This window comes from Lissotriton vulgaris, chromosome 4_1 (assembly GCF_964263255.1).
Source record: "Lissotriton vulgaris chromosome 4_1, aLisVul1.2, whole genome shotgun sequence".
In the NCBI taxonomy this organism is placed as follows: Eukaryota; Metazoa; Chordata; class Amphibia; order Caudata; family Salamandridae; genus Lissotriton; species Lissotriton vulgaris.
This window is the reverse complement of record NC_141691.1, coordinates 1,155,835,997-1,155,861,891: the sequence shown is the minus strand read 5'-3', so window position 1 is coordinate 1,155,861,891 and position 25,895 is coordinate 1,155,835,997.

Below are 25,895 nucleotides of genomic sequence, written 5' to 3'. Positions count from 1 at the left end.
CTTATACACTTATATAAAGACACTTTTTATATAACTTTCAAACTCCATCGATTTATTACACACAGCCACTTTCTTGGACACCTGATTTGACCATTTGTCTTCTGTGGCATTGCAACATTCTGCATTATATTCTTAACAATTCTTTCTTTATTCCTGCTTGCTAAAACACTTCATTCGAGCATTCAGACCGGTAGGAGTGAGTAGTTTGCTTCCTCCTCCCTGTGAGTAGTTTGCTTCCCACTCCCTCTATAGTCTAAACACATACTAACATCACCTGCACCGCTATGCTACAGCAGCCAGTATGCTACAGTGCCCAGAGCACATCAGTTTACAGCACTCAGCTCACAGTGTAGGTGCACGTTTTCATCCCTGAGTTTACCGGTACCTCACCTCAGCACCATCTCACTCTAGGCAAAACAGCATTTTCACACCGGTAAGGGTAAATACTTTGCTTTGGCCAGTATGCTACAGCACCCACAGAACATCAGTTTACAGCACTCAGCTCACGGTTTAGGCACACGCTTTCATCCCCGAGTGCGACCCCCCCATTTTTCTCAGCCCCCCTTGATGAATCACCCCCAACCTTTCAACCTAGGACCTAATATGACCAAAGTGTTTGTTTTGAGAATTTCATGAAGATTCATCAAATAACTCTAAAGTTATAAGCAAAACAATAAATGCTCTTCCAAGGAAACTTGGTCCTAACTAGGCCTGGGCGGTAAATTCCATTCCGCTCGCGGAATTTGCGGAATTTGGGCAATTTTGCGTTCCCCGGAAAATGCAAAATTGCCCAAAATTCTGCGTTCCGCGGCTTTGCGAAATGTTGTGCTTGTTCGTGTTTACAAAATGCATGCTCACAAGATATTTCTCCCCGAGCACGCAAACAGCAATTGCGGACAGTAAAAAAGCATCGCTAACAAGCAATTTCGTGTGTTCACGGAATTTCTGTGTGTTCACAGAGATTTGTTACCATTTTGCAGAGATTTGCGTAACGCAATTACGCAAACACCCACCCCTAGTCCTAACTATAAGTACCTACTGGCAACCGCCAATAGGTAATATATACACATATATATGAATTAGTAGTTTTAGTTCAGATAGTGTGGCTACCAAGTTTAACCCATTGCCTATGGAGGTGTGGTAGTTATAATAATTTGAAGGTGTGGCATAAATTAACGGTCTAAGTTTAGGAATTAAAGTTTTGTGTACTTTTGCTTGTAGATGAAGAATAAAGTTATATTAATTTAAAGGTGGTGTTTAAATTATACATATATTTAAGGTATAATTAATCATTGTAACTTAAGAATTTCTAATATTTGTGTTTCAAGTTTTGTTTGTATAGAAAGAATAAACATATATTTATATCTAAAGATATATATATATATATATATATATATATATATATATATATATATATATATATATATATATATATATATATATATATATATATATATATATATATATATATATATATATATATATATTCACTGAAAAAAACATAGGTTTCACACCAGTTATAGTTAGCTGGAAATGTTACTGACATAAAACCATTGAAATTCCATGTTATAGTTAGTTGGACTCACTATAACTTGTGCGTGTAATGCACTGCTGATGACGTCACATATTACATCACTCATGACATGGTCAGTGACATCACTCATGACATCACTGATGACACCATCCTTGTGACAGAGTGACAGACCTCCTTTCACTGTGAAGTAACCCTTGAAACACATATTCAAAAATAGAAACTAACATTTTCAAAAAAGTGGAGATACCCATACCAGTTACAACAACCAATTCAGTAAATCCACCATTTGTATACACATTCACTAATTCACCAACAGTTCTATATAGTCACTCATACATATACTCACTCATCATATGTAGTGATACACCTATACATCCTGTAACACATCGACAGTCTTCCAAAAGTTGCTCACACACATACTCACACATGCAAATAAACTATTGAACATCCATTTATTTGCATATACAGCTATACACACACTACCACCTTACTTCTAAGGAAACTTACACACACTTACTCTCTTAAACAATCACTTATAGAAACACATACTTATTTAAACAGGAACTCTTACAATCTCTCACTCTCACATATACTCACTTATATACATCAATTCTCATATATACTAGATTAAAACATATGTAGTTACTGATAAAGACACTAGTGAGACAGTCATTCACTCACTAACACACACATATACACACTCATCAATCCATACAGTCCTGCACATATGCTGTCTTCCAAACACATACAAACAGTGAGTCAGTCATTGATGCATCTATGTGCTACGTAATACCCCCACTAAACCATACAGACACTCATACTGATACTAAAAAAACATCTAATAACCCATATACACACACATGTAGCTACTCACCAACCCATGCAGCCACTTATACACAAAGTGAAACACTGATACAAACATTTAAATATTTAAACAATATTCGCTAATATATGTATTCACTAAGATACACCTAATAAGCCAGTTAACCAATCAATTTTTTTATAAAACATCCATTAACACCCTTATTTAATCATTTATTCGTCCATTGACCTTTACAAATACATATATAAAACATATTGATTTTTCAGAAAGACACATATTCACTGGATGGTGTCATGAGTGATGTCACTGACCATGTCATGAGTGATGTAATATGTGACGTCATCAGCAGTGCATTACACGCGCAAGTTATAGTGAGTCCAACTAACTATGACGTGGGAATGTCAATGGTTTTATGTCAGTAAAATTTCCAGCTAACTATAACTGGTGTGAAACCTATGGTTTTTTCAGTGAATTTAATAGGTTTTTTAAATGCTAATTCCTAACTATAACTAGTGTGAAACCTATGGTTTTTTCAGTGAATTTCAAAGGTTTTTTAAATGCTAAAGGAAGGAAAGTAAAGGATGGGGAATGACGGGTAGTGACGGAACCAGAGAAAAGGAACGGCCGTAACGGAGGGAAAGAAAAGAGCAGTGAGTGTAAGTAAAGAGAAGTGAAAAAGAGTGGATAAAAGTGAATAAGGGTAAGATATGGGGAGTGACAAAGAGAAAGATCAGAGAGAGTAAAGGAAGGAAGGATAGAAAGGGATTGAGTGAACCAAAAAAGAAAGGAAAGTGAGGGAGTGTGGGTGAGCAGGAAGACTGAAAGAAGTTGAATGTGTTAGGAAATTAAGGAAAAGAGAAATAAACATGGAGGATAAGAATAAGTGAGGGAAGCAGATTAAGGAAACAGGGGTGAGGTAGGGTGTGAGAAAAGTAGTGAGGTTAAAGCAAAGGGTGATGACAAACTACATTTTTTAGTCACACTTACCATATAATTAATGAAAACTTACTTGCATGTTTGAACTACACATTATTTATCTGTGAAAGACAAAAGAAAAAAAAGTTATAATTAGTAAAATATATATTTTAAAATATAAGAAACAGGTCAAGAGTTAAAAATCAAAAAAGTGTACTAAGAAATAAAGCAAGAGTGAAGGATACAGAAACGTAAATAAAGTAATGTAGAAAGACAAAAAAGAAGGAAAAAGAAATAGACGGAGAACAAATTACTGAAGGTAAGTAAGAGACTAAAAGAATGTGACATACAAAAACGAAATCAGGAAAGAGAAGTAAGTAAAAGGAAATGAGTGAAAGGGAAAGGAATCTAAATGAGGATCTATTTACAAGAAAGAGGAATGGAAGATGACTGAGAGTGACTGAAGGGGAGTCACAGAGTGAAGGGATGAAGGGAATGAGGTTAATATAGAACGATAGTGGAAAAAGGAGTGAGGAAGTAAATACACAGAAAGCCTAAGGGAAGGACTGAGTGAAGTGCAGTACAATGAGTGAAGAAAGGAAAAAAGAGTAAAGAAGCCAAACAAGGAAAGAGAGGGGAAGAGAACTAAAGCAGTGGTACTGAGAGAATGTGAGAAAGCTGAAAAGTGGTGCAAGGGAGAGTGGAAATGCAGACAGTTGAAATTGGATTGAAGGGTTGTGAAAGAAGTGGAGTAAAGGAACAGCGATGAAACAAAGTAAAAAAAGGCAGTGTAAGTGAGTAAAGAGAGCTGAAAAAGGGTGGAAAAATGGAAAATGAGTGTGAGACAATGGGAATACAATATAAATTACACAATGCAAACTATAGAATAACTTATAGAACATGTTAGATAGTTTATTTTTGATGTTCTCAGAATATATTGAAGTTCACTAAAAACAGTGAGTTCAAACTCTTCATCATATAACAGCGGGAAAAAAAACACAATCTAAAAGATTGTGTTTTAAAAAACCCATATAAACTTACAAATCATATATGTACACTAATCTTTGATTCACTTACTTTTCCATGTAGCCAAATAGTAGATAGTGAAGGTCCTTTTCATTGGAAAATACTCTGCTGTTCTCTAAAACTTCCATTTCATCGACTTTCTATCAAAAAAGCTCTAAGAACATCTGAAATAATTCTCAACGTTTTCATTTTCCTCCTTGTGTTAAGTTATAACTTATTCCTCATACCTTTAACTTTCCTTACGGCCCAATAGTGTCAGATATATGAGTATATTTTGAAATTTCTCTAATTAAACTCTGAAATTACCGTTTACCCGAAGCTCATATAACATTTTCACCATCTTTAAAAATTCATATTCCCTTTTTTGATCACTCATGTTCAACATTTCCTATAATACTGATGTCACTTACTATGAGATCCACTTACAGTACCTATTTGAGATAAATAATTTTAAACATTAGACTAACTAACTAACTACCTTTTATTAACTGCTTCCGTCTTCAAAGGCCAATTACCTTTACTAAAACTTTGGTTCTAAAAACACTAGGTAAGAATTTTTTAAGTCAAAAGGCAAACGTTGTTTATAAGTTAAATGAGAATCATTGCAGTAACTCCAACCTTTTTGACATTTTAAGTAGCATTTATAATGTCCTGATGTTGTTGAAGGACCATCATGATAAATAATAGCTACAGTTGTAAAAGTTCTTCCTGCAATTGATAACTGAGAAGCCACAAAATTTTTGATACAAGTTGTCAATTTAGTTTCATCAGGTCTACATAGTTGGAAAACTAAAATCACATACTGACCATAACTTTATATAAATAATGTGGACAGCATTAAACACTTACATTGGGTACACACCATATTATGATCAGCTGCTTTAACTAGATTAATAAATGGCACTGATTTGCAGTCTGGTAAAGTCAAATATATAAATCTTTCAGTGTCTATTCTAGTAGTACTTGATAAACTACAATTCTCGCAGTCATGCTGCCATTGATAAGAAAGGCTAAAAAGATTTTCTACACCTTCATCTTCCAAAACACCAAACATATACATTAAAAATTCCTGACAATCCTGCTGAATGTTCTGCGAAAATTTTTCTTGACCAGAACACATGTCTAAAATATTTCGAATTTCTGTTACACTTTCTATTTTTGCTCTATCACTGCTACATTTCTCAAACACAGAATTCCATAAACCGCACAATCTTTGATCCCGATTTTCAACAATCTGTTCTTGTAAAGTTTTAAGAAAAAAAACAACATTAACCACTACATTAGCATAACAGTTGACACCAGAACTGTTTTCCAATTGAAATCCAACAACATCTTGAACAGTACCCTTTTTCTTTCTGCTTACAATTACATTTTCATCTACTTTTTGTCTTTTTGCTACTACCTCACTACAATTACTCTCATTTCTTCTTTTTCGACCAACCACACGTTTTTCAAACAGAGGATATTGTAGCAAATGTGGAGCATACTCTCTTCTTAATCTATTATATTCTTTAACACAATCCAGATCTGCACAAATCTTTGTGTCATCACACTTAATCAAATACAATCCAGATAACGTTCTGACTCGTGATAATGCCACATATGCCATACCCTCTTTAAACACAGAACTTTCAATGTTCACCAAAGCACTATCTACACTTAAATCTTGAGATTTATGAATTGTCACCGCATATGCCAAACAAACAGGAAACTGTTTTCGGTGAACATATAAGTCTTTTACAAGCAAAAATCTGGCAGAACAACGACTGATTTGTTGAACTTGCTCAATGCCATCAAATTTAATTTTTAAAAATTCAATTCCATCTCTATTTCTATAATTCATAAAATCAACAACATGACCATTTACCAGACCTCTTTCAAGATTTAAATTCCTTCTCAAAATGATACGACAATTAAAACACACATTCAGAGTCTTTTCAAAACCAGCTGTTTTAGATATACTCTTCTCTAATGAATCCAATTTTGATTTCAAATTTTCTGACAAAATAATTGTTGCTCCCATATGCTCAATTTTATCTATTGCTTCTAGTTTCACAATCTCTTCATTTTCTAACTCTAACATTTTGTTGTTGAAGATGGAACATTCTTGCAGAGTTGGCATCAAACATATTCCAGATTTGTTCTCAGTAATTTTCTTAAAAATATTCTCTGGAAGAATGTTTTCATTTGGATACAAATTTGAAATTAATCGTGCATGTAAAGCTTCTTTCACATTCTCGCTTACTTTTACGATTCTTATGTCTTGTAGAATTTTTTTATAATCTTCTTCCTTTGCCTGTCGCATATTTTGAAACAGTTCTGCATATTTGAAATTTAACCATATATTAACGTTTCCAATGCTTCCAAGGGACTTCCTGGTATCTTCATGTGTAAGCATTTTAAACACTGGTTGTCCTTTTACTGGAGTCAACTGCAATAGATCTCCAAAAACAATATTGTGTTTTCCTCCAAATAACACATCATACTCTGTTCTAAGAATTTCTTGCATTCTCAAATGCACAAAAGCAAGCATTAGATTTGAGACCATGCTTACTTCATCAATGATAAGAAGTTTCATTTTCTTCAGGACTCTGGAAACTTCAGAACACGCATCTCCAGATAACTTGTTGTAATGCAATTTATTATCATGCTCAACTGGCAGCATCAGTAAACGATGAAGAGTAATCCCTTTAATGTTATGTGCTGCCAGTCCAGTTGGAGCGGTTACAACACAAGACAGCGGTGAATCAGTCCTTTTCTGCAGATAAGTAGCAATTGCTTTAATCAGAAAACTTTTTCCTGTCCCCGCTTCTCCACTTACGTACAGTCGGACAGGCTCAAATGATGTACATGAGCACTCTTTTTTCTCATGTCTGAATCCATGTTCAATCTGTTCTGTGACTTCATCATATATCTTTTTCTGCTCAACGTTTAGTTGCTTTACCAAATCTTCTAAGTTAACTACATCCTCTTGAGCTTGTTCCATAGCTCTTTTTACCTCATCCATGGCAGTGGCAGCTTCATTTTGGATAATTGGTCCTCCTAGTGGATCCTGACTCAATGAAGTAGAACTCAGACTATCTTGAGAACTGTTTCTTGCAATCTCTTCAGCAATTGTGGCTTCTTGCTCTATTTCTTCGTTCAGAATTTGCAGATAATTTAGAAAAACAGGACATTCTATGCTCTCCTTGGTTGCATTAAAAGAATCTTTGTAACAGAGAAAATTTCCAAGTAGTTCCTCTTCTGTACGCCATGGCTTAAAGAGTTGCAAAAGAGCTAAATAGTAAAATTCTCTTTTGTCTGGAGAATCACAACTCAATTTTCGATGATTAATCAAATGGTCTTTTTTCTGCTTCACTAGACATCCTTCATTTCCAATGACAGCATATTTTCCATTATTGATATCTTCTGTGATGTTCCTTTTATAACTATAGTTTTGCAGAACTTCATACAAACAAGTGTTCTCAAGGTGACTACTTCTATTTGGATAGTATGTATCCAACATGTTGGTCTTCAAAATATCTGTACTATTTGGTTCTTTCTCCGCCAAATACTCAATTTCTAGTAAAGATTTCAAAACTCGGTTTTGTGTTGCAGCAAGACCTAGACTCACCCAAATGATTGTTCTAGATTTGGCATAGAGACTTGCTGATGATAACCGATCAGAACATTCATATGCTCCAATTTCTCGATGCGACAACATCTTCAGACTGTAACTGTATAATTTCTTGCTTAGACTCTTTTCATGTGAAATGTCCTCCCACATTTTCTTTAGTTCTGTCTTTTCTTTTTTTGTGATGTAAGATGTCACATATCAAGCCACAGCAATAGAGTTGTCAGCAACGAACTGAATATCCATGTTAGCATTCCACATGGACAAAATCACTGGGTTGTAGTCGTTGATGTACTTGGACTCTTCGTTTCTTTTTAAATTGTATGTATTTTTGGGTGATTTCCTCGCCACAGTATGTCGTAGAGATGACATCAAGTTATTTACTTCTCCCTTAGAAATCACTGGTCGTGGAAACGCAAAACAACATTTTATGTAGAACTTTTCCTTGTTTTTGAATTTCGACGACAGTACTTCCCACAACGATGGGATTGGAAGTGTAAAACTTGTTGCCTTAAATTGTTTTCTTCAGTACCTGTCGGAACAGCACATGTTGAATACTCTTCAATGAAACTCATCACTGTTTCATCCGAATCTGATCCAAATTTGGGTGCATCTTTAATCCATAACAACATATGTATATGAGGAGCACCTCTCGCTTGATACTCCTTTCTCCAAAAGAAATCCAAAACCTCTCCAAGAGGAGGATTTTTGGTAATAACAGACATCATAGCTTCAAATCTATGATTGAAATATCTGCATACATTCACTGGATCCAAAGAACACAGTTCTCCTGGTGTTTTCAATTCTATATTTTGTATATTAGCATTTGCCTTGCGTAGAAATTCAACTAAGTCGTCCCATGCATACTCAGCACAGCTAAGAGTGAGGAACCATGTAGGAGTTCCTAAGTTTCTTAGCATACATTTCATTTCCCCATGACGACGGTACCAATACTCGTTTGTACCACGCTGACATGCCATGAGATTGATTAGATGACATTCCAAAATATTTTCTTGCAGATTGACTTTCTCCATAAAGTCCCAGGCCGAAACATTTTGCAGTTGTGCTCCACTTTTCAGTATATGATTTACTGCATATGAAAGTCCAGACAAGTCACTTTCATACAGTAGATGAAACAAATATGGAATGCATTGATGAAACCTTGAATCTTCAGCATATAATCTTAAAGTCCGGTATTTAGAAGCAGGAATTTGAACTGGTCGATAGTCATATCGTCCACCTCAACCTGTTGGAAATAGCTGTGGAAAACAACGAGCTTCCAAACATTCTTCCCATACACTAATGGGACTTCCTTTTGCTGCTTTCATTTGAAACAAGTCAACTGCATTCCCCATTACTTCTTTGGAATGCAAAGGATGAACAGTATAAGGTTCATATATTTCTTCACCTCTAGACACATCAACTTTTTCAATTTGGCCGACTGAACAATCACTGTCTTCTTCTGCAACTATTTCCTCTGCTTCAACACATACATGTTTGTAGTACTCATTGTTTTTGACCAAATACAACGTTGCCTTTTTGACTTTCCTAACATCCACTAAATCTTGCCAGATTTTCTTACTCTTTGTTGGAACCCCATTAACTAGAATAACTAAAGGTTCCTCTTCCACTTTTTCTACACCAATTATATCAATATTTTTCTTGAAATCTAGAGGCAAATAAACAACTCTTCCCTTTAATCCTCTCTGTAAATCTGAAGGAGGCAATTTGCCTGTCTTAGGCTCCATGCGAACAATTGCCTGAAAAGGATGGACAAATTGAATCAAAATAGATTCATATGTATTTAAATCCATCAATTCAGAAGGAATGTCCACCACTCCAAATTATTATAAACAGCTCTAGCAGGCGTTCTGTTTTCATTTAATTTATTATAACAATATTTACAAATACGCCGATCAAAACTCAAATCAAAAGAATTCTCCACCAACAAATAAGTTGCAAAATTCCTCCATTCACTATTATTTTCCATTTCACTTTTTGCATATAAATCAACTAACCTAGTCTGAATCTTATAATGAGTCTGTTGACAACACACACAAGTAAAATTAGGCCTTTCACTTGATTTCAACTGAAACTTGCTAATTTCCAGGTCAAACTTTTCTGTACTTGAAATCTGTACATTGTCTTCCACATTATCTTGTACTGTGTCAATTTCTACACTGTCCTCTTTTTCACAAAAATAACAAATCTCAATTTCTTCACAAATCTTTTTCACATCTAATTCAGTTCCATGCAAAAGAGCACTGTTTAACTGTTTAAGCTTAAGTGCTGGACTTTTTGCAAAATACAACCTTCTCACTAATTTCCTCATTTTGTTATGATGCACTGCTAACATCCTTAAATGATGAAAAACACTCTGACATACTTTTCTAGAAAGACAAGCCAATGAATGTCCATGCAAACCAGTGTTTTCTCTCACCCTGCAAGGATCAAAGTCTTGCAACATCTTCATTTTTTGTTTTAGACTTTTCTTACTATATGTACATAAGAAATTACGAAGCACATCAATAGAATCCTGTCGCACACTACAAATACTACTACACTTCCAATTGTACACTGGACCCTTAGTACGTCTTCCTAAAACCTCATCACTTAATACCTCTTCTACATCTCTAGACACAAGTTTCTCTTTTTCAATCGGACAACCATATTTCACCTCATATGCTTGACCACTGGTGTCAACTGCATGCACTAAATCATTCTCCTGAAAGTAACTCTCCTCATTAAAAAATGGCTCACAACTTGAACTATGCATCCATTCTCCAGAAAAAACTTTACAAAAATGTGTTCGATTAATTACTCTTTTGGATCTACTGTTTGATTTGAAATCATCAATTGTCTTGTTAAGTGTCCTAATTCTATTGATTACTAAAATAAATAATTTGTTCTTAACTTCAAAAGCTTGATCAACAATCTTCTCTACATGTTTCTTTTTCTTATAAAAAGCAGCTCTCTGTGTACCTTTCTTAATGTTTTTTAATAAATGTAAAACTACCCTATTACGAAACATTTGTTTCCGAATGTCCCTAAATTCATTTTGCCTTCTATTCCTACACATATTATTGTCTCCTGCTGCAGTAGTAGGATTTTGGGGGGGCCTCTCCTTTCTCTTCAAATTTGCTCTCTCCTTCTGTAAATTCACATGTACATTATCATTTTTTTTTTTATCGAGATATATTCCGAAGAAAGGACTTCGTTGTCTTACCAGGAGCTTTTTTGACGTTTATTGTAGTATTTGTTGTAGGACACTGCTTTAATTCCGTTGCTTGTTTTTTTTTTTTCGCATAGCATCTTTTCTTCTCCTCTGCCTTGAGGGCATATTTCCTTACACTTGAAATGTTGATTTAAATCTGTTGTAAAAAAAAAACCACATTATAGACCACTATTACCAAACAACAAAGCAATGACAAGAAGTAAACAATATACATTCTATAATGCTTATACATATGACCTTATCTCTGTTTTTTAAATGTTATTCTAAAAAAATATTTTGAGCACATGAATTGGTTTTACATTATTGACAAGGATTAGATAGTACCATTGATTTGCCCCCAAAATCTTTTTTTGAATAACATTTTAGAAACACAGCGCAGGTCCTATGTACAAGCATTCAAATTCACTTCTGAAACCTCACTATTTCACAAAATACAAATCCTCTATCTTGCAAATGTTGATAGCAAGCATTATCAAAAAGCAAGACAAAAACCAACAGCAAAGAAACTCAGGGCCTAATTTATGAAGGCCTTGCGCCACCGGTGCGTCACTTTTTTCCCATGTTAAAAGTGACGCACCGGCAGCACAAGGCAATCATAAATAAGGCCCAAATGTAAATACCATTGATTTGCCCCTAAATTGATTTTTGAATAACATTTTAGAAACACAGCACAGGTCCTATGTACAAGCATTCAATTTCACTAGTGAAACCTCACTGTTTCACAAAATGCAAATCCTCTATCTTGCAAATCTTGAGAGCAAGCATTTTCAAAAAGCAAGACACAAACCAACAGCAAAGAAACTCAGGACATATTTATGAAGGCCTTGCGCCGCCGGTGCTTCACTTTTTTCCCATGTTAAAAGTGATGCACCGGCGGCACAAGGCAATCATAAATAAGGCCCAAATGTAAACACCATTGATTTGCCCCTAAAATCGTTTTTTGAATAACATTTTTCAAACACAGCGCAGGTCCTATGTACAAGCATTCAATTTCACTACTGACACTTTACTATTTCACAAAAAACAATTCCTCTATCTTGCAAATCTTGATAGCAAGCATTATTAAAAAGCAAGACACAAACCAACAGCATAGAAACTCAGGGCCTTAGTTATGAAGGCTTTGAGCCACTGGTGCGTCATTTTTTCCACATGTTAATAGTGAAGCACCGGCGGCACAAGGCAATCATAAATAAGGCCCAAATATAAATACCATTGATATGCCCCCAAAATCGATTTTTGAATAACATTTTAGAAACACAGCGCAGATCCTATGTACAAGCATTCAATTTCACTTCTGAAACCTCACTATTTCACAAAATACAAATCCTCTATCTTGCAAATCTTGATAGCACGCATTATCAAAAATCAAGACACAAACCAACAGCAAAGAAACTCAGGGCCTTATTAATGAAGGCCTTGCGCCGCCGGTGCGTCACTTTTTTCCCATGTTAAAAGTGACGCACCGGCGGCACAAGGCAATCATAAATAAGGCCCAAATGTAAATACCATTGATTTGCCCCTAAAATGGTTTTTTGAATAACATTTTAGAATCACAGCGCAGTTCCTATGTACAAGCATTCAATTTCACTACTGAAACCTCAATGTTTCACAAAATACAAATCCTCTATCTTGCATATGTAAATATCAAGCATTTCCAAAACACATGCCACAAACCAACAAGAAAGAATCTCAATCTGCTTCCTAATTTGAGGTAACACAGGTGTCATAATTTAAAAAACATTAAAATATATTTCTTTACAGAGGCAGACACTATTAATTACTTCTCAAAAAAATAAAAGCCATTCTTTTACCCCCAAATCGTTTTTTAAATAACTTTTTACAAACACAGCACAAGTCCTATGTACAAGCATTCAATTCTACTACTGAAACTTCACTATCTGCTTCCAAATCTTCTCTATAGAGCAAATAAGTCTCTATCTAAATTAAATGAATCATTACTTACCTTTACAAATGCTTTGGGAGATTGAGAACAGTGTCAGACACACACACCAATTTTTCTTTAGCAGAGCAAAAGGTATGCAGTCAATACATTGAAACCAAGACTGGCACAGAAAACCTCTAATTCTACACAGATATGCCTCAATTCAACAACCCTTCCCCCTCTCAGACCTTTCTACATGTTACCATAGCAACTCCCTCCTAACTGAACTCTCAGGTTCAAAAGTTTATTCTACAATGTTGCAAATTAAGTCAGCAAGGATGTTTGAGCTCCCAAAACACCAGCTTATCCAGGGCATTATTCCTTTAATTCACTTTTTCTTAACCATTCAAATTGCTTCTTTCACACAACACAACCATGCACCCTAACTTTCAGTTTTCAACTATCTGAATCCACCAATCATTTCTTGTGATTCAAGAGCAGGGAAACTCCACATTTTTGTTTTGTAAACTCCTACTGTTCCAACTGCCATTTAATTCCCACACTTCATCTGACTGCACCAGAATCTTCTCTCATCGTGTATTCTGTGTGGATTATTGGACATAGCTACATCCACTGGGCTCAAAGGTATGCAGCTACCAGAAATTTTCACAACCTTGATTTATCAAATGTGGAAATCAAGTGGATTGGCCAGAGAGGATTGAGATGTCACCAATTGATACCATTGGTGAAAACCTTTTTGCATCTGCCAAACCCTGACCTCTTAATAGTGCACTGTGGTGGAAATGACTTGGACACTTTGACTGGGGTTGGTCTGGAAATGCTTTTAAAGGACACCTTTGATCAATTGATGACACTTTTTCCACAAACTGCCTTGGTATATTCCAATATATGCCAAAGACAGAAAAGGAACTGGTCCAACCAATTTTGTCCACAATTTGAGAAAGCACGGAAACATGTGAATAAATCTGTTTCTGCTTACATGAGAGACTATGGAATGGGTTCAATATACAACAATAACTTGCGTTACAACATGCAAGACATCTGCAGAGGAGATGGTGTGCACTTCTCAGATGAGGGGAATAGAATATTCCTCCTGAATTTAAGACTGTGCATTGTACCTAAATCAGCCACAGAACCCAAAAGCTCTTTTCAGAGCTACCCTACCTCTGATCACTCAAAATGATTATCTTTCTCAAACTTTTTTCACTATTTTTCACCAAAGTACGCTCCCCGGTGCTGTACCGGGCGCTCCCCCCGCGAAATTCAAAAAAGAATTTTTGGGGCATATATGCCCCTCCTAAACTCCCCTCAGAAAACCTAGAGGGTCAGGGGGTGTCTACTGTGCCCCTTTTTACCCATTCCCAACGTTGTTTGTCCTCCATCTTGTGTCTCAATTCCACCGAAACACAAAATGAGGGACTCCCGTAGCGCTACCGGAACGCGTACCGGGGCGCGCACCGGTAAGCGCTCCGAAAAAAAATGTGGGAACGAAATTACATAAAACCACTGGACAGACTTTCACCAAATATAGAATAGACCCTACTACATACCAGTCCCTACCATTATCCCACATTTGATGGTATTCCATTGAGCCATTTGGGCTGTAGCTCCGTCTAAATATCCTGAGGTAAATTACATGACAAAAACACATATGAAAGTGTTAGAATTTTCAACCAATTAAAATGTTACTTTCATATCCTACTTTTTTTTCGTGACATTTGATTGGTTATGCACATGAATATATATGAAAAATGAGACGGAAACACAGCCATTTGGACTACAACTACCTGAGATACATCTTTAAAAGATTTCCTCATTTATCTTCATTACCTTTCTATAAGGTAAGTTATAAATTTGTGAAGGGGCACTTTAAGTTCATTTGTAAAAACGTTTTCTGAGAGTTATTTACTGTCCCTCTGTTATAATTACAGATTCAGATAGGCTTCTCTGTTATAGGTATAGATTGAATTAAGCTTCTCTGGTATAATTTTGAATTATATTAGGCTTCTTCACATACACTTTTTTATATTTCTACTTCCTACCACATACCATACACTACCCAAAGATAACTTCACTGTTTATAACTCACAAATAGCTGTCTGAATTTAAAGCCAACAGTACCCTAACTCTACTAATATAGTTAATTTTTATGCAATTTTCAGAAAGAAAATGGAAGGAGAAAAATAAGCAAATGTTACTTCTATCAAAGTAAAGGTGGAAAATCCAGAGGAGCAAAAAGATAAAGTTGATTTCATGGATGACTCTTTGGACCAACAGTTTATAGAATGTTTGGAACAAATGGAATCATGTACTTATAATTATGAGGAAATACCGGACAATATTATGTTACAAGTTTTATTAAATTATGAAAAAGAATCAGAAGAATACATTTATATTTAATAATTTTAAATTGTTTGAGACAATATTCATTTTTATATGTAATTCATGAAGTATTACCAAAATGATTATTTTAATAAATGAGACTTATAGTATACTGTGCAACTTTTTTGTGTTACATAGTAAGTTTACTCATAGTTACTACATTTCTCCCACTATATTATCTCCTATGCATATTTTACATCTCTTTTTCATCTTAAGGGAGCAGGATAGACTACCCATGATCCCCTAGGACTTCTCAGGAAGTGCTTAAAGGATCTGTTTCTGCTTTCCTGACAGACTATGTTATGGATTCCATATACCACAATAACTTCTATAACAATATGCAAGATATCTACAGAGGAGACAGTGTACATTAAATGTAAGTCTCTGCATTGGTACCTACATGTAGGTACTTAAATAAAAAATAAAAATAAAAAATAACATTTCTTTAAAACAGCTACTTTTTTTTAAACTGTCATTCTTTTTCCCCATGGTACGCTCCCCGGTGCGCTCCCCGGTGCGTGTACCGGGCGCTCCCTCGCGAAAATCGAAAAAAAAATATATTTTTTTGCCCGCGGGACCCTTTCATGGCCCCCACATAAAACCTAGGGGGTCAGGGGGGGTCTACGCTGCCCCCTTATGGTCAATTCCCCCTTTTTTTTTGGCCACCTCTTGTGTCTCGATCCTACCGAGACACAAGATGGTGGCCGCTCCGGACTGTTTCGAATGTTTACAGACACCCGAGAGCCAATCAGCTTTCCGTGCGCAAGTCACCTAGCGCGGCCGGTGCGCTCCCCGGTGCGCGTACCGGGGCGCTGCCATAGATATATATATTTTTTTGAACCTAAAATACTCAAAAACCACTGGAGCACATATCTTGAGACATAGCAAAGGCACATCGGGCTACCAGTCCCTACAATTTTGCCAAGTTTGGTGGAAATCCATTCAGCCGTTCGGGCTAAAAGTGAGTTCGACCACCCTATGGAAATTAACATGGGGGAAAACACGTTTTGGGACCCCCTTTTATCTCGGCCCCCGCTTGACGAATCCCCCCCACATTTTCAGGGAAGTTTGTGAAATTCACGAAGATTCGTCCACCGGCGGCAAAGTTATTCCCAATATAATGTTGCGGATTTCCTATGGAAAGTAGATCCTAACTATAACTACCTACTGGCGACCGCCAGTAGGTAATATATATATATATATATATACATATATATACACACATATATATATATTACCTACTGGCAATCGCAAGTAGGTATATATAGTTAGGATTTTTTTCCTTTGTGATTTCTGAAAATTCTATGTCGAATAATTTTGGCGTTTGTGGACGGAATTGGCTGAAATTTTCAGGAAAATGGAACATTTTGTATCTGAGCAGCCCATGAAAATTTGGAGGGGTTTCGTCAAGGGGGGGCCAAGAAAAAAGGGGGGTTCCAAAACGCATTTTTCCCATGCAATTTTCCATAGGGCGGTTGGACTCACTTTTAGCTCGAACGGCTGAATGGATTTCCACGAAACTTGGCAAAATTGTAGATATTATTTGCCTGACGTGCCTTTGCTATGTCTCAATATATGTGCTCCAGTGGATTTTGATAAATTAACGTTCAAAAAAATATATATATCTGTAACAGCGCTCCGGTTAGCACCCCGGTTCGCGTACCTGACGCGTAACGGAACTTCGCGAAGTGAAGCTGATTGGCTCTCCGGTGTCTGTCAACATTCTAAACAGTCCGGAACGGCCGCCATCTTGTCTCTCGGTAGGATCGCGAGACAAGAGGTGGAGAAAAACGAAGAGGGAAATTAATGAAAGGGGGCAAGGTAGACCCCTCCTGACCCCCTAGGAATGATGTGGGGGCTATTAAAGGGTCCCATGGGCAAAAAATAAAAAAAAAGTTTCGATTTTTCGCGGTAGAAGCGCTACCCGGTACGCGAACCAAGTAGCTCGCCGGTAGCGTAACGGGAGTTCGGCATTTTGTGTTTCGGTCGAATTTAATCACAAGATGGAGGAAAAACAATGTGGGAAATGGGTATAAGGGGGCACGGGAGACGTATCCTGACCCCCTCGGTTTTCTGAGGGTGGCTGAGGAGGCCCATATATGCGAAAAAAAAACGCAATAGCGCTACAATTGAAAACAAACGCTGTAGAGCGCAATTATCACCAACTGGTCTCTAAGCGCTATAGAAGGGGAGAGACACACAAACACACACTCGCACACACATATATATTTCACAAAACTGCATGGTAAAGACCCACGATGTAATGCAGCACGTTGTACTGCATTCATGGTAAAGACATATGTGCTAATGTCCTTGGGTCCATTTTCAAGTCCCTATCACCATTATCACCATTATATTCTATGGGAGAGTATTGCAGTACTAGTGGGAGTCCTAGTGCAGTGGTGGACTTACAACTTACTAGTAACTTACACTTTGAGTTATTGAATATTGAAAAGTAGTAAACTTACTCAGCAGTGTAGAATTACTCAGAAGTATAAGTTACCATTATCAATCAGATCAAATGTGTTTTAACGAAGCTAATTATGTTGTAATTGGAATCTGGCTCACTATGACTCTGCTCAACATGCCCATCTTCATTGAATTAGATAGCACATTTACCACACATATATATAAAAGAAAATGGCATAAGACATAGACTTTACTTGCGATTTTTAAGGGTCACTCCGGGAATAGTACATTCTCCATGGTAACTGTCACCTTCCACCATAGTTTTTAACCCATACAAAGAATAGGTTACAATAAATTAGGCAAGCAGTGTTTTTACTAAACATGATTAACTACAGAAAAAACAAGTAATCTTGGTAATTAGTTTAATATAGGCTTCCATCATATTTTAGAAAATCCTCCTGCATTCCACCTTCCATTTTCTTATATTGTCCCATCTTCCTCTTTTTAGTAAATTATCTGTCATATTATAGTTGATAAGCTTCTGGAATGGTGAATGCAGGATCATGAAAAAGGCAAAGTTTCACAACCTCAGGCACCAGAGTAAACTAATGCTAGGAAATTTCATGATATCCTGAAAGAACTTCCAATGTGACACAGAATGTGCCAATGCATTGGTGCACTCTAAATCCTAGCCCACAGTTAATGCAACAGTTAATAATAATAACAAACAGAGTAATAGCCACAAAGAAACAGGAGCTTCTGGATAAGGAAACTCCACCCATGCATGTCATTTGTCACACTTGGTAATCTTAACTCCTCCAGGAAAGAATACTACCAGGACATACTGAACCTCTTTTTGAAGGTGGGGGGGGGGGGGGTTGGATGGCTACAGCAAATCCAGTCTGTAGCCACAGGTGACACTGGCCCCTCCCCTGTAATGGAGTCGGCTGATGCTCTTACCTAGCTGCTCAGTACGAGGTCAGCCGCCGGATCTCATCAGAGGATCCTTGATCAAGGCTCCCGCGTGGTATCACACAGCTGCGGTTTAATTTCTTCTTCTGCTTCCATGTGCCTGATACCGCTTGAAACCAGGATGAACCACAGTAGTTTGTGAAGATGCTGCAGGCTCACCGGTGTATGCTCCACTTCGGGGGTGAGACCCTGCTCGTTAGCACTGCTGTTTGGTCTGCTGCCGGCCTATTTGGAAAAGAAAGGCCAGGATCTGGATGGATGTTGTATCTGGAATAAAAGTTTGCGGAAACAGTGGGGGAGTAAAGTCTTCATTTTTTCTCCTCCTCTTGTCTTTTTTATTCCTTCTCCCATTTGATCAACTGAAAACTCTTCCTTCTAAAACAGCTATCAGACACTATGGGTGAAATATGAGTGCCTAATGATGCAAGGGCATATCTGCAGTTTGTATTATTAATATCAGGAGAAAAATCAGTTGGTGCTTTTTTTGTATTCGATTACGGGATAGACTGAACCATTTTAGAACAGTGCTGCAGAACAGTTTTGCCCTGATTGATGTTAGAGTTATTAGAGGGCCTCCCTTAAGATGGTCAAGGCGGTCAAGTTTACTGAGAATTCATTAAGGCGATTTTCTTGTAATAGGCCGAAACAATAGTGTGCTTTTGATGCTTTTTAAAAATTTTCTCTGCCAAGATGGGGAAGCATCTAAAAATCGCTAACGTACTAGCCCATGTTGATACAAGTGGGGGACTTAAGTCAAAGACTTGTTCAACCTAAGTGAAGACAACTTCAGCAGCTGTAGGAGCAGGACGCCTGCAGAATGCTTGTGAAGGCTCGGTTGTAGTATGAAGCCCACTAAGTTCAGAAGACGATCTGGTAGACCTTGGAAAGGGCATTAGTGATGATCGGACCCAGGGAATTTCTGAAACTCTTCCTCTTGAAAAGACAAATGAAGATCTTATAACTGAGGGATTAGATCTGGTTCAATCTGGCATGGCTGCCAGCATGGCATCCGGAGGGGCTATCATCCATGAAGATAGCCAAGCAGCGGGAAGCCCTGCAAGTCCAGAAACTTGCCCAAATATAGAGTCCACAAGGGATAATTCTACTGGGGCATCGCAAATTAAAACAAAGGAATATCCATTATTTCTGAAACCTAAAACACCTCAACGACCAATGCAGCCTCCATGTGTGGAACAAGAACTACCGGCGAAAGCGCAAGTGGATGGACCACTGTAGATTCAAACATCTACTTTTTTCCTGCGACTCTACCTCCTAGACCCCTAGATCACTCAAAGGGGGATTTGAGGGATAGTCAGCCTTCTGCCTTCTTGATAGATACAATGACCGCAGCAGTAAGCCAAGACCAGGGCACAACTGGCTCCAGAATAGCCCTCTGGAATCCTGCATTCATACACCAGAGCCAGTTTTCAATGTGACAATAAATCCATGTTGAATCTCATCTTGGATGAGACACATGAGATGAAAGCTAAATAAAGGGAATGAGATACAGCCTTACATCTTCACTTGTCAAGCATTGAAGAAGCCGTTGTTAGCCATCTGGTAAGATTACAGGAGGCTCAGTCCAGAATATTGCATCTTGAGGATCAGATGACGGAGATGCAACATCCGTTAACTTTGGATAAAAAGGGAAAAAAATTTGGAACGTAAGCTCGAAGAACTAGAAAATTATTCCTGATGTTCTAATTTGCGATTGGTCGGGATTCCTGAAGGCTGTGAGGGGTCTCATATTCTCCATTGGGTTGAGTCATTTATTAAACATAATATGTTACCTGGGCTTACCAGAGATCTCACCATCCCAAGAGCATGTATGGTCCCAGCTTAGCCATTCCCAAACTCAAAGTTACCCAAAACAATCCTTGTTAACTTTGCAGACTTTCGGAATAATTAAAATATATTGACCCAGGCTATCCAAAAGAAGCGGATCTCAACTTGAGAATTCCCTAGTTGTCACATCTTTTCAAATATGTCTGCAGCAACGGCTCACCGTCTGAAAGAATTTGTTAGCATTTTTTATCTGTTCAAGGCCCAGGGGGCCTGTATTCCATAGCCCAGCAATCTAAATTACGTGTACTGGTACAAGGAAAGTTCCATATGTTTGTGAGCCTTGATGAAGCACAGGAGCTCCTTCAATAAATGACCGTGGGAAAGTAGATAATTAAGTTTTAGTCGCTATTGTTTTTTGTATGGGGAGGAGAGGAGCCGAGGGGGGGGCGAGAAAAGGGAAAGAAAAAAGCATGTTTTTTTGTCAAGACTATGGGCGGGACAGGGCCACTAAGTGTGCAATTCCATGGCACCCAGCATGAGGGGTAGTCAATGGGAGAGGGCAGGGGGAATGGTGGGCTATTTCCCATCTGCCAGGGTCTACTGGGGGGATTGTAAGGTAGCGGAGGGTGGGGTGGTCGCAGGGGTTAGCACAGGGAAACATGAACAGGATAAGTGCGCAGTTCACAGGATTTGTTCTCAGGTAAGCAGGAAATCACATAGACACATTTGGAGGGGCTATGATGTGAAATGTAGGCTTAGAATAGCAGAATAAAATATAGGAAGGGATAAGGCAGAGGGAGGCCAACCAGGATGGAGATAAGTATGTAGAATATAAAAATGGTCACATGTAACGTTAATGGATTACTGAACCAATGTAAAAGCTCTGCTTTTATGAATTGGGAGCTCTTTTCACATTTCCTGCCTATCTACCTGTTGGATTCCCACCACCGGATTGCTACCAGTCTCAAAGTTGCTGAGGGGCGTGAGGATAACAAGGGAACTACAATTCCTGATACACCGAGTGGCACCCCCACGATCACCATCACCGCACGTGCCAGGGAGGCACTCAAGTAGTAGCCAGGGCTCTCACAGTGTGGGACGCGTGCAGGCGAGCCCGGGTCAACGGTGGACACTTCTGCACCCATCCTAGACCGGACAAGGCTAGGCTGGGCCATCACCCATGGTTCATCCAGAAGCGGGCATTGTAGGTAATTTCATATATGCCCAAAGTACTTTGAATAATGGGCAAAAGAAAATTTAAACCACAAGGGGATAAAATGTCCACAAAGAACAAACCAATTACCAAATATTTAAAAAATGCTGTGGATCTTATCGATAGTGAGATAGTGCAAGTAGAGGAGCAGCTGACAGCTACAAAAACAGCACTAAATGCCACCATGAGGGGAAACGTAATTGAAGGTGGAGTGAACATCAAACCCTTGTCTGTAATGTGAGTGGAAAGGTGAGTGAACATAAAATAGCTACAGAACTGCCGGTATTAAATGACCAAAATGTTGCAAAGGTCCATGGACAGTCTAATTAATGTGTGTTAACATCATCCCAGGAAATTTCTGAACTATCAAATTACACACCTCCGACATCTCCCCCTGTGAAGAAAAGTAAACAACTAACCATAAAAGATAAAATCCCCACCGTGCTGACGGTGAGATATGTGGATCGACAGGCACGCAGGTACCATCTTCATCTCCTTCGAAGATTGCTAATGTGGCTAACGCTGACGGCGATGCTTCACATTTTTGTGCAATCGGTTTACTTAATGAAGTGGTCCAACTTTCACCTGCTGCGGTAGACAAATTCTTTACCAGCTTAGAAGATTTGATGTTTTTACCAAACAACGAGAATTTCTTTTGAAGTTAGCACACAGCAATCTATGTGACTCTGTATTCTACCTTCCTTTTCAAAACAAAACTTTAGAACTCTATTTTTCTACGATTTGACTTTTTCCAAATTGTAACTTTTTTTGGCACAAAGTAATCTGCTTAAAGTAGAACTAATCATAGAGAACAATAATTCTTTGAATACTTCCAAGAGACAATATTTTGACCTTGTCCACAATCAAAACAGTTTATATATTCTGTCATGGAATGGTCTTGACTTTTTTTTCTGTACTTAAGAGCCATTTCATAAATTTACTTTCATGATTCATTCGGATAACATTTCCAATGTCATATTTTATGCTTTGAATGAAAGCATTGCTTTTTAAAATGGGTACTGCACAAATGCTCACTTTTGGTGTACAACTATTTCGAATGCATTTTTATGTATTTTGGATGGGGTTTGCATATCATGATTTAGATATGTTTTAAATGCTTAGAATTTAGTAATGTCAAACATAATAAAGTGGAGTCGAGTGGGTGTTGTATGGCGTTTTAGGATCCGAGCGAAATTTCCTGATTCATGGCCTTATATAGGTACAATGCACATTTCCCTTATATAGACATAGAAATCATACCCATATTTAGACATAGCCCATACAGTCCAAATACAGGCATGGCTACTTCCACTTGTTCCAAAAAGCCACAACAATTTATTGGAAAACTCTGCTTCAGCAGTCAGGGACATCCCCTTGCTTGAGTATTGATTTGTCCTAGAAATCAGGGAGTTTACAAAGAACTATTATTCCCTAGGGGTTCTTTGATGACGTTATTATGTACAACTTTAAGTCAAACTTGGCACTTTCAAGGTAAAATATGCCTTATCTTGCCCTAGCAAACACACGGTGGTTCGGAGCAGCTCGACTATCTACTTGCCCGACGCAGCTCGCTACAGCAAGTGCCAAAGGAAGCCGACCCTCCAGCTGACACACTGATTGAGAAGCTGTCCTTTCCCTCGCTGAGATTCCAGCTCCAGTGTTTCCAAGCCCGAGACAGAGATACCAGACCTCCTTCATTCTAAAACCAAGGTAGGGAGCTGATTAGACCCTAAGAGAAATCTTGGATAGATTCTTGGCAAGGAAAAATGAAACCTATGCTACACCTGTCTTACTTCTACCCTCGTACTAGACTTAGGTTAGGTACATAGGGGTAGGCGTATTTTAGAAGCACCAGTTGAGTACCTTTTAGCGTTTGTTATTTATGTATGTATTCATCTCTGGTCTAGGAACCATACAATGCTTTTACAGTATTATTTTATAATACTCTTCTTACTGTACGCATTATACTTTGCAACCAGTATTACGATTGTAGCAGTTCACTTTACTTGCTTGAGAAAGAAGACTGTTCAATAAAACCCTTTTATTGAAAACGCCTGTCTCTCTATTTCTCTGCACCTCTGGTGAAAGGAAGCGTGCCCGATTGACTGAGTAAAATATCTATCTATTGCTTCCACGACTCTGAGGATTAGTTTTTTTCATGGGAAAACAAATTTGTCATGTTTATGCTGTTGTCAGGAACCCATCCCTTCTTGTTTATTCGATAAAGTTTCTAGTGACCTCTTAGGTAGCTGGAACTCACAATTAAGTCTAATATATTCGACAGAGACTAGTGTACCGAAGTCCTACATCAAATCTATTGGATATATTATTCCAATGTGCAGAGCCTATTGGGATTATAGGAACTACACTACATGGCGCCCAACGTTTGGTAAGGCACTAATTTAATGCTAGATACTAGAGTAACTCGGTCGTGCTTTTCTCAGAGACCCCTTTTTCCCGTAAAATACTCCAACAGACATCTGGAGTGGGTAAAGAGATAAAATATCCTCCATAACTGAGTAGGATGAAAATCCTATGTATTAGTATTTGGTTTGATTCAACGTTGAAGGATACAGTGTTCCAAAATATTGTGCACATTATCTTTGTTTCCTTGAAAACTTGCTCTACAACTTTCATTACACAATGTTGCTTGACGGCAATAACGGGACCGGTGGAGCACCAGCAGCTGCAGCCCAACCGGGTTTAAACATTACAGGTTTCCAAGAAATCGACCGGGTTGCTATAAGCATCCCGGAAAAATTAAGGAAAACCATCGCTATGAAGCTTATAACAAAAGGCCTATCACCTAGAGGTGGGAGGGTCATTTTTGTCATAGAGGCACAAGAATATCGGCAGACAATTGTACTCTATTCATGGATAGTCTTCCCTGAAGCAAATGCAGTATCGCATGTGTTTCACTTCTACATAGTAGAGGATAATCCAACGAAATATGTTCCTTTCAAGGACATTGAAATTCCACTAACTTACCAAGAGCATCAGCTCTGGTTTAAAAGCCCCCTACAACATCAAAATCACATTACCAGGCTCGGTCCACTAGGTAGACCAGGAGCAACATGGCCAGTACTAGCCAGCTATACACCACATCCTGACATTGAAGAAATGTCAAGTGAAGAACTATTAGTTCAACTAAAACAACTAATCAAAATACATAGACAATTGGTTCAATATGTCATACGGACTCAAACAGTCCAACCTCCTAATAGGATTCCAAAACAGACCCCTCACCAGGGGAACACAAATAAAATTACACCACAGACTATACAATCAGTCATTGGTAAATTGCCTGCAAACATGAAACAAATTCCATTCTGGATAGCTCAAAAAACTACTTAAATTGAGGCAGTATTTCCTGACAGTACACCTCATGAGAAACACAGAATCTTATCAATCCCAAGGGGGATCGCACCACACCTGGCGGACTGTGATTCTTGGGGTACAGTCTTTGCTGCAATCTACACAAATATAGTATCAAAGGAGAGGGTTAACCCAATAAAGTCACTGGGACCTGGGTATCTAGCGTTAAGAGTAGGGGGGTCCCAGTAAGGAAGAAGAGCGTATTGTTAGAAACAATTTAAATAAATCAAATGAAAAAATGAATACATCTATAATGTTTAATTCACATTATAGGAAAGGCAATCAAAAACAAATTCACATATTGCAGTTGTATTAGTGCCCCTGGGGGTAAGGGGGACGTGCAGTCGTGAGGGTAGTGTAGGAAGGGATAGTGATAATAAAAACACGTATCTATCAAACATTCGTAAAAGTTCAATGTCGGATAAACAGTAGAATGATCATAAATCAACATCAAAGATTCAAAATACACATGCCCCAATGTCCATACTATACAGGAATCATGGGTAGGAGGAGGCTGTGTTTCAAGGTAAAGGAGTGTGTCGACGTTTCGACCCAAGCGGAGCAGGAATCAGTAAAATCCTTGCATGTGGGTCTTCATCAGGACGAGAAAGGGGTAGTGGGGCAAACAACCTAAATTTAAATAGATATATTGAGTCAGTTTAATAACGTTCTAAAAACTGTCCAATTCGCAAGTTGTATGGGGGTAGACA